Genomic DNA, 8,964 nt, shown 5'->3' with positions numbered 1-8,964 from the left:
CTTTTCCCTTACTTGGATGAGCAGTTTTGTATACACACACACACACACACACACACACACACACACACTCACAATGTCTGTATACCCACACACACACATACACACATTCATGGTTTATTTAAAAGTACACAGTCACAAGACACATATATGATTGGTTTCTTTAAAGGCCATAATCAATTGTTTTAACTCATGGGAACAAATGTACTGTGTTATTTCATTCCAATGTGTTCTCAATGAGAGGTTAGTTTTGAAGGGAGTCAGTAATTAGAACTGTAGTGAACCATTTGATATTTGAAAGGTTGGACAGATTATCCTCCCGGGATGCTTCCATCTGAGAAGTTTTTGAGTACAAACCAGGTGTAATAATCATTGGGCTCACTTGGATTATTTAACCTTAAAACTTAGCCAAATATTACCTTTGACAGGAGCTTTAATTGAGCCCTTCAATTTTAGATGGCAACCAAACACTATAATGCATAAACACACACATAGTGTTCTTTGTTAAAATGTAAATTTAAATCTCAAAATACCATTATCTGAAATAGTTTTAAAATAAAGTGATTCAAATGAAATAGCTTTATGTCTACTCTATAAGAATAACAGTATGTATTTTCAAATATCTAAAAAAAAAATTCAATGGGATATGTTTTAAAATTGGCATAGAACACCACAAAAACAATTTTACCATAGGGTGGACGCCACCACACCCAGCAGAAAAATACTTTTAATTAAATACAAAAAAAAAAACAGAAAAATTAAGAAAAACACAACAATAATCATAAAAGTGACCTCAAACAGTGGTTAGCCATTTTTTCCTCCAATGTAAAACCATATAGTAAGCATTTCAGTATTTCTGGGCCATGTGGTCTCTGTTTCAACAGACATATACACACATATATACACAGACACACTAACAAAACAGGCTATGAAAAAAAAAAGTTGATGATCTGGATTGAGCATTTTATTTTTGCCTTTTTTAAATATAATTTTATTTATTATTATTTTTCAATTTGACCAGAGAGAGATAGGCAGAGAGAGAGAGAGAGAGGATAAATGAGAAAGCAAGTTTGCCACATTCAGGATTCAAACTGCAGTCTGACATGTGTGAGTCCAGTGCTTTAACCACCATGCAACCTGCAGACTTCCTGGCCTGTTTCTTAATATTCTCATTCCTTATTTTTGGTTCTATAAACTGGCAGAGCTAACATGTTAATGTTTGTCTTTTTCTCCTCATTATTATAACAATATACCTGTATACATGTGTTATTTTGTTTTTTGGAGAGATTTTTGCTATTGGGCACATTCGTTTATCAGTGACACAGAGAGAGAGAGGGAGAAATCACTCCTTGGGGCAATGGCCATGATCCCATCTGTCCTCCTCCATTCTCCTCTTGGGATTTTGAATATGTACGCACATGTGCCAGGCATGAGTTTCAAGCCACCAGATTTGAGACTTGAACCACGGTCAGCCATGTGCGAGTCCAGGGCCAATATGCTTCCTGTTGGTTCTTTATATGTATTTTAACAATTTTTGACAGTACATATACACACATATTAACCTCATTTGTAAAAAATGATTATGATTATATACCAATAGAACACTGTCATGTTAATAAGTGAGTTTATACATTATTTTAATTGGTGTATACATTTATCGTCACCATTGTTTATACAATTGTTTCTCATTATACAGACAAGAAAACTGGAATGGAGAGAAGACATAAAGGTTTCAAGGTCTGATTCTGTTTGGAAAGTAAAAGAGACTAAAGTAGAAAGAAAAAAATTTTTTTAAGTGCAGGACAAGATCCTTAATGCAGTGATGATGACTGCTCAAGAGAAATCAGATTTCAATGGTAGTTTAAATCCCCAGCCCCGTCAGCCAGAAACATACTGTGCACAAGAATCCAGGATCCTGCAGGCTGGAGAGCTGAAGGTGAGGGTTAGCAGCATGATCAGACCCTGTGAGGGTGCCTCTGCCCCACTCTTCCTCATTCTCCCATGCTTGTGCTCTATCATGAATAAAGGATTAAAAAAAAAAAAACACTTAAGTTTTGCTTTAGAGTGTGTGCACTTGCCAGAGACAGGGAGAGAGACAGAGAAAGTGAGAAAGTGCCCCACCACCACCACCAATGGGAGATGCCACAGTCCCTTCTCCTTTATTCTCCCTCCTCTTGGTATCTTTGGCATACACACACACGTGCCCAGCATGTTTTTCAAGCCACTGGTTCAGGATTCAAGCTGCACAGACATATGAGATCCTGGTGCCTTAACCTTCATGCCACTAGGTGGTCCAAGGAAAAAAATTCTTAAAATTAAAATACAGTTGCATAAACAGACCTGGGTGAATCTGGAATAAAACAATTGTTGTATTAGGTCAAGAGGAACTAAAAAAATAAAAATAAATAATACAAGTATCATTCTATTCAAGTCAAGGAAAAGACTAATTATCCATTTTCCTTGCAGGGGTGGGAGGACAGTATAAATCACCAAAATGACAGCATTGAAAACCATTGATTTTTATCTAGATTTAAGATTTATTTCATCTATACAGTGCTGAATAAATATTCTCAAGCTGTAGTTCTTTGCATTTATGTATCTTGAGCTATGTTAATCATTAATCTTTCCTTAGAAAATTTTCCATTGAGTATAATCGACTCAATTTGACTTTTTTTTTCCTTTTTTTTTTTTTTTTCCCCACAAGTTTCCAGTTCTTAGTTTAGAACCATGTCATCTTGATTAGACATGGTTGGTTGTAGTTAAACTCCTGAGATAGTCCTTTACATTCACTTAATAACTTCCACAACGGTGCATATCATATATTATTATCATACACTATTAGTATAATTAACTAATCTGTCAGAAAGCCACTTCATCCCACCCAACCCCCAACCCTCCCTTTTTTTAGCTACTTCAGAGATATTTTAAAGGTTTCTTCTAAGTGCTTTCTAATTCATACGGTTCTATAAACTAAATTGAATGAGACTTGACTCTTGGTAGTTGCTAAATGCATTTTTGTGGTTTCTTACTTTCTTTCCTCTCGCTTAATGTATTTCGGCACTGAAAAAGAGGCACACGGCTCTCTATAAGTGCCTACAGAAAAGTTCATTTTTTTCTTTTTCTGTTCACTAGGTAAAATATTTCATGCAGCTGAAAATTATAGCCCAAAGCCCAATTATGGTTGTGTGTATGTAAGTATGTGCATGAGCACATGAAAACTCTAAATGACTCATTTTCTAAGATAACATTTGTTTTTAAATTTATAAACATTTTCTCATTGGTATGTATATTTTTCTCTAAAATCCACATCCACATTTTTAAGGTCACATTCTTTTTTTTTTTTTTTTTTTTTTGGCTATAGAGCTACAGGGCACGTGCACTCAACACAAAGAAAAACAGAAAGCGAGAAATCACCCACTAGGGCGGATGGCCACATCGCAATTCTTTCTCCTCCATTCTCCTCTCAGGATCTTTGGTACACACGCTCATGCTCCTGGTCCAGTTTAAGCCACTGGGTCTAGGACTTGAACCACGGTCAACTACATGGGTGTACAGGCTCACTATTAAGTTGTTGGAAAGGTCATGCTTATTTCTCTGTGTTTTTCTATGCAAACATGTATTTTGACTTTTCCCACAATCTAATACTTTTCTCACAGCAAGGGTATTAATTACTTTTTTCAAACATTTATAGAAAGTGTTAATACATTAATCTAAATACATTTGAAATTAGCCTGGAATAGATTTTTCATTGTATTTTGGGAAAATTTTATTCTGTTTCAATTGTAATGAAAGGGCATCAAAGATGAATAAGGAAGTCCTGTGATGGTGGTGCACCCTGAGAAGACACTGTGCTCCACAGCTGGGAACCACGTGGGAGGCACAATCCAATCTAAAGTTTGGGCATAGTGGCACACACCTGTAATCTGAGTGACTCAGGAGGCTGAGACAAGAGGATCAAGAGCTCAAGGCTGGCCTGGAGACCCTGTCTGCAAAAGAGCCGGAGATGGCGGCTCACACTTGTAGTCCCCGTGGGCAAACTGAGACAAGAGGATTGCTACATGGCAAGACCTTGTCTTAAAAAAAAAAAAAAAGAAAAAAGAAAGAAAGACAAATAGGGATAAGTTACACGTTTTTAAGATGTGACTACAAATTGGCATTTGTGTTAGCAATCCATGAAAGTCACATTATTAAAAATATGTTGATTTGTGATTGTTTTGACATTTTACCACTAAATTGTCAAAACAGTATCATGAGCACATTCAGCTCCATATTTTCAGAAGCATTAACTGACAGCTATTAAGTGCCTTTTTTGGTGCCAGACAGCAAATCAATGGTATGATCAATATCACAAACTACAGGCCCTGAATCAGCTACAAAATAAGTGAATTTTGTCTAAATATTACTGTTCACACAAACGCAATCATTAAGGCCATTAGTAAGATCACTTGTGATCATTAATACCATCAATTATTTCATGGTTTGAGGTTTTTGTTTTTTTGTGTGTTTTGTTTTTCCCCTAAAAAGTGATTCTCAGCAAATATTTCATTCCTGGTCAACCGAGTTCAGATGCTAGGACATTTTGAAGGGCCAGGAAGACTCTGTAACCATAATTGTTAGGACTTCAGTCAATGAGCAAAACAAAATTCCTGGCACATAAGTGGTGCCTAGAAAATGTTAGCTGCACCTAAGTAAATAAACTAGTCTGAATGATGTCAAAGAGATTTGTTGTTCATTTGGTATATTTTTAATAGCTGGTTAAAAAATTACTGATATCATCTTTAATTATACAAATATTCATTTTAATCTTCAGAGAAAGACTATATTAAATATGTCTCAAATAAATAATCTACTGAGCCTTTTTAATAAACTCTGAAAGGCTTCAGGTAAATTAGACATTAGGGAAATAAAGAAGGACATATAGAGAGCTCTATACCATCCTTAGTTCTATTAAAAACAGTAACAGGGTTGGTTCTGTAGTCTTAAGGTCAAGGGAGCCATATTTTACATAGCCAACTGCATGGTTCAAATTCTGGCACCACTGGCTTGAAAATCCCCCCAGGCATGTGTGCATGTATGCCCCTAATACTGAAAGCTAGCAATTTTAAAAATAATTTTGAAAGTTACAGCCACTTAAGAAAAAAGAAAAATCAAAACACACACACACACACAATATGAATAAGGGAGGAGACAAGGTAAGAATATGGAATTAGTAGAATTTAAATATATCTAAAAGGTATATTTCTTAAATGACAGAGACATTCCTGTAGGCTTGTTGGTTGTAAGAAAATGACAGGTAGAAGGCTTGTTCTTATCTTTAGAACTAGCCTGCATGTTCTCATCTGGAAATTAAGGTGATCCTCAGACATAATTCTGGTGCAGGTTTGGAGAAGTCGGATCTGATTACTTATGCTCCCATCCACAAAACCACAGGAATAAAAGGGTAATACGCCTTAAATTTGGGCTGACTCCATAAAAATAGAATCAGTTCAGAAATCAGTTCCAGATTCAAGAAGCTGCTTAACCAATAATAATTAGTTAATTTTCCTTCTATTCATGATTTTTCCTTCATGGGAAAGAGAAAAAGAGAGAGAAAGAGAAAGGGAGAAAGACAGAGGTGGTTATTTTTGACAGGGTCTCACTGTATCATGGTCCTCCTGCCCCAGTCTCCCAATTAGCTTAAATTATGGGTGTGCAGCTACTCCTGGTGCATTTAGGTTAGCCCAGAAATCAAACCCGGGCCTTCCATGAGCCTTCCAGCCTTCCAATCTCATTCTCCAGAGTTGGCTTAACACAAGGGGAACCTTATTTTTTTCCTATTCATCTTAGATAATACTTCAGAAAACATGTGACATTGTTGTAGACATCTCACATAAACATATTTCTCTTCAATATACTCTGAAACAAAATTTTAACTAAAGTCTCAATAACACTTCTCAATGTGTGTATTAATTCATTAAAACTGTTACAGAATAAAAAGAAGAATACAAATGTCACGAACTTATAAGTATTTTCTAATGTATTGCAATTTTTCATTGCAGTTATTATTGAAAGTCATTTAGCAATTCTAACAAAAGTGCATACATTTTACCTTGAATTATGACCTATATCCACCTTGAAATCATTTATGTCAAGGAAGTGTATGCAGGTCAATGGTAAGGTTGAACTGCAAGGATGAGTATCACAATCTTCATTACACTAGCAAAATTAGGAACATTTTGTTTATCTATATGGACTATCTAATAGATTAGATAAATATATAATCCAATGAAACATGATTCAAGAGTAAATTATTTACTAAAATTATTTATCTGCATGGGTTTATTTTATGATACTTGATAAATGAAGACGGATTACATAACTGGGTGTGTGTACCCTGTTTTATTTAAGAATGAAGGCACAATATAAAGTGCTGAAAGTAAAAGAAATAAAATTTATAATGCATGAATTGAGATTTAGGGTATAAAATGCATATTGTTTGCTTATCTTCATTTTGTAACTAAAATAAACCATTTTTTATTTAATATATTTTAAAAGAGGTACACATTTTACTCTGCAAAAGTAGTAAAATTATTTTGAGGGGTCTACATTTCATTTTTTTAACTTCTTCATTTTTTTTCCTTGATCATAATAAGAAAAGAGAAAAAAAATAAGGACTCTTAAAACGTTTTTTTACATAATAAATTGTCACAAATTAAGCTGTCAACAAATATTGAAAGCAATGCAAATCTTTCTGATAACTGCCTAACAAAATGTCACCTTGGGATATTTGACATTTTGATATGATCATTGATAATTGTTGTGAAAAGCTCAGTAAATTTGTAAACCAGGTGCAAATAATGTGGCATAAAATGTTCATTATGCAAATTAGATGGTTTAAATTTTCACAGGTAGCTAATGTGTTTATGCTAAAATTGAAGGCATTTATTTTCTTCCTACCTAGCAGAACTCAACTGTATATTTTTCTAATTGTTTACATGTTGAGGAAACTCTTCACACAGCTACACAAACAAAACCACTGAAGAAGCTCTTAATAAAATGTCATCGTTTTTCTCCTAATATGCATGTAGTATGACAGGAAAAACGACTTGAAGACAAAAAGACTTACACATAACTGTAGAATAGGAAAGAAACTAAATAATCATAGTCTACTATCTCAGTAAGGAAATGAGAAATTAAACTAATTAAATTTATCATTTAAAATTCTATAATTAGAGGTCAGCAGATGGCATAGCAGTTAGGTTGCTGGACTCTCACATGGCCAAGAACAGTTCAAGTGCTGGATTCAGTGGCTTCAAAATCATGCTGGGTAGGGACAAGCAGTTAGCGTAACGGTTATGTTGTTGGACTCCCACGTAGTTGACCACGGTTCGCATCCTGGACCCGGTGGCTTAAAACTCACACCAGGTGCGTGTGCGTGAGTGCCCAAGATCCCGACAGGAGAATGGAGGAGACGGGATTGTGGCGTGGCCATCCCCCCTGGGGGGTGATTTCTTGCTTTCTGTCTCTATGTCTCTCTCTGTCTGTCTGGCAAGCGCACGTGCCCTATAGCAAAAACCTCTCAAAAAAAAATCATGCTGGATATATGTGCATGTGTGCCCAAATCTTGGGAGAAGAATGGAGGACAAGAGATTGTGCCCCTGGGGGATGGCCATCCCACAATACCTTATCCTTCATTCTCCTCTTGGAATTTTGAACTTGCATGCACATGCACCCAGTGTGAGTTTCAAGCCACTGGGTGCAGGTCTTGAACCATGGCTGCCCACATGAGAGTCCAGTGATATAACCATTATGGCATCTGCTGCTTTCTATAATATTTTTTAAATACCACTCTTTTTTTTTTTCTTTTTTTTTGGGGGGGGGAGAGATTTTCACTGTAGGGTGCATGCGCTCGCCAGACAGACAGAGAGAGACATAGAGACAGAAAGCAAGAAATCACCCCCCAGGGGGGATGGTCACGCTGCAATCCCTTCTCCTCCATTCTCCTCTCGAGATCTTGGGCACGCACGCACACGCGCCCGGCGTGAGTTTTAAGCCACCGGGTCCGGGACCCAAACTGCGGTCGACTACGTGGGAGTCCAGCGACATAGCCATTACGCTAACTGCTGGTTCCCTTAAATACCACTCTTGTGCCATAAAATTTCCAGGTTCCCCACACTGAAAAAATATTGGTATTCATATGTCTGTTTAGATGTATCCAAACAGCATTTATTTCGAGTTTGGTTCTGTGAATAATACTCTCCTTGGGGGATACATGTTTGTAAGCCTGCCTTCGAATCATGGAAAGTTAAGTGGTGAGTCTATTTTAGGTCTTGAATAGCTAGGACTGATGTTTTTTGTTTGTTTTGTTTCGTTTTCCATTGGCACTGATGGAGAGCCTGAGCTTGTAATTTCTCTGGCCATGTTATTCTAGTAGAATTTTAAAGGTTTTTTTTGTTTGTTTGTTTGTTTTTCCTCTTGCTCTGTTTCAGGAACTCTATCTCAAGTTCCTTCCTGATCCGGTTCTCAAATCTGCTGTATAAGCCCAGCCACAGTGGCATAGGCAGGACAGTGCCACTGCACGATGCTGGAGCCCCATATGAGGACCAGTTTGTATCTCAAACCTTATACATGCCAGACAAGGTGTCTCATGCTTGTATGCCCAGCTAATTGGGCAACTGGATTAGGAGGGTCACAGCGTGGCAACACACTGTCAAAAATACCTATCCCATTGATGACGACCATAATAATGCTTTGCTTTTCTGTAATTTCTCAGCACTGACCTCTCTCTCAACTCAACAGTGGCTATCTTGAGATCAGCAGTATTACAGATGTAACAATCATGGGAAATTGTGAAGAGTCATTAGAACCATGTGAACAAGAAGAAAAATAGGAAAAGCAATCTCTCCCAAAGAGTGTAACGAAGGATTATTTAAAAATCTCGGGAACAGCAGGTGGCGTGGTGGTTAAGGCACTGGGTGCTCCCACATG

This window comes from Tupaia chinensis, unplaced genomic scaffold (genome assembly GCF_000334495.1).
Source record: "Tupaia chinensis unplaced genomic scaffold, TupChi_1.0 Scaffold000316_1, whole genome shotgun sequence".
Classification (NCBI taxonomy): Eukaryota; Metazoa; Chordata; class Mammalia; order Scandentia; family Tupaiidae; genus Tupaia; species Tupaia belangeri.
Note: the sequence above shows the minus strand (reverse complement) of the source record.